The sequence below is a fragment of the Rutidosis leptorrhynchoides genome, chromosome 2 (genome assembly GCF_046630445.1).
Source record: "Rutidosis leptorrhynchoides isolate AG116_Rl617_1_P2 chromosome 2, CSIRO_AGI_Rlap_v1, whole genome shotgun sequence".
Taxonomy (NCBI): Eukaryota; Viridiplantae; Streptophyta; class Magnoliopsida; order Asterales; family Asteraceae; genus Rutidosis; species Rutidosis leptorrhynchoides.
The window spans coordinates 67973607-67975992 of NC_092334.1; the positions used below are offsets into that span (position 1 = coordinate 67973607).

The 2386-nt window shown below is 36.4% G+C and overlaps 1 non-coding gene across 1 annotated transcript; it reads right to left on the reverse strand.

The window, feature by feature from the left end:
• Window positions 1-1125: 1125 nt before the first annotated feature.
• LOC139894954 (small nucleolar RNA R71) lies at window positions 1126-1232 on the reverse strand. The gene has a single exon (XR_011775427.1). It is a non-coding gene; the product is annotated as a small nucleolar RNA R71 (small nucleolar RNA).
• Window positions 1233-2386: the final 1154 nt, after the last annotated feature.

Below are 2386 nucleotides of genomic sequence, written 5' to 3' on the forward strand. Positions count from 1 at the left end.
GAACCCACCCAAACCCGAATATTTTTAAATTCTACTTTCATGCATGTACATAGAATGTAAAGTTGGTGGGTTTTAAAGACCATATATAAGAAGCATATTTCATTGACTTCGGCTCTAGATACCATTGATGGAATTCAACATAATAACAAGTTTCTTAATGTTAATAAAATCATGAAACCAATTCATATTAAGTTATAACAAGCGGAAGCATAATTACTAAGAAAACAAGTTAATATGCATAACCATTTTAGTTGAATTCCATATAGTTATCAAGTTATGAAATAATGCTTACATATAACAAAGAAGGAAGAAGATTATACCTCCTCTAAGATGAGTTAGGAGCTGAATTTGGACAGCAAGTTTATGAAGAAGATGATGGAGAATATAGCTTCTAACTTGAAGCCTCAAGCAAGTGATACCCCAAGCAATCAATCACCAACACCTACCTTTGTTTAGTTAGGATTTTAGAACACTCAATCACTTGATTTAGCAAACAAAATGCTCTCTTTTCTTACTCAAACAAATCGGCCAGCAGCCTAAGGGAGAGCAGAATTTTTTGTTGTTCTTATGTGTGTGTGTCTTGCATTCAAAATGAGTCAAAACCTTGGAATACTTGTAAGGCATGAGCATGGGGTTTGAGACCACACAAGTACCAAAGGAATAAGCATGGGAGGTGGTCATGGGACTCCTCAAAACCGTCCCCCCCCCATGTCTTATAATAATCACACTAATATTTTATAAACATGTAATAAAACTATGTAATTATTAATAATACTTGCAAGTTTTATAAACCCTTTTATAAAATTTAACACACACTATAATTATTTAACCTTATAAATAATTAAATGTAAATTATCCAAATAATTTATCTCAAGTGATTATATTTTAGAAAACCCATTTTCTAAAATTCAAGTGTCGCGTATATATATTTAACGACCCAATCATTAAAATTAAATACATATAAAGTGTCAGTAAGCTTGTTATTAGGTATGACCCGACTTGGATCATAACACATTAGCCACATTAATTTAATATGTCTCTCGGGCATACGAAATACCATCAGATACATGGGACGTTTTAGTTGAAAAATTTCTTAAACAATTCTTTCCGGCATCTAAAGCCGTGAGACTTCAAGGAGAAATTGTTACGTTCACACAGAAGCCAAATGAAACTCTATATGAAGCATGGACAAGATTTGGAAAATTATTGAGAGGATGTCCGCAACATGGTTTAGACACTTGTCAAATAGTACAAATATTCTACAAAGGATGCGACATCACAACAAGGAAAGACATCGATATACCACGATGTACCACGATGTGAAGGAATTCTACTGGTGCCCTAACATGAAAACCGACATTGCTACTTATGTTAGTAAGTGTCTCACTTGTTTGAAAGTCAAGGCTGAACATTAAAAGCCTTCTGGTCTGTTGACACAACCCGATATTCCGCAGTGGAAGTGAGAATGTATCGCTATGGACTTTATTACTAAATTACCCAAGACTTCTAGTGGAAATGATACTATATGGGTCATAGTAGATCGTCTTACTAAATCTGCTCATTTCTTACCGATCAAGGAGACCGACAAGATGGAGAGATTGTCACAACTGTATATCAAAGAAATTGTCTCTCGTCATGGTGTTCCTATATCAATCATATCCGATCGCGACAGTAGATTCACTTCCAGATTCTGGAAATCCTTACAAACTGCTCTTGGAACTCAACTTGACATGAGTACTGCTTATCATCCACAAACCGATGGTCAAAGTGAACGAACCATTCAAACATTGGAAGATATGCTTCGCGCTTGTGTTATCGACTTCGGCAAAGGCTGTGATAGACATCTGCCTTTGGTTGAATTTTCTTATAACAACAGTTATCACTCTAGCATTAAAGCTGCACCTTTTAAAGCTCTATATGGACGGAAGTGTAGATCCCCTCTGTGTTGGGATGAACTTGAGGACAGACATTTAACTGGTCCTGAAATTATTCACGAAACTACCGAAAAGATCGTTCAAATCAAGCAACGTTTAGAAACTGCCCGTAGCCGACAGAAGAGTTATGCCGATAAGAAACGAAAGGACATCGAATACCAAGTTGGAGATAAAGTCATGTTGAAAGTATCCCCTTGGAAAGGTGTTGTCCGTTTCGGTAAATGAAGTAAACTCAGTCCACGATATGTTGGACCTTTCACAATCACTGAAAGAATTGGTCCCGTGGCATATCGATTAGAACTACCAACCGAACTCAGTCAAGTACATGATGTGTTTCAGGTCTCAAATCTTAAACGGTGTATTGCTGATGACACTCTCATTATTCCTTTGAATGACATTCGCATTGATGATAAAATGCACTTCATAGAGGAACCCGTAGAAGTCATGGACCG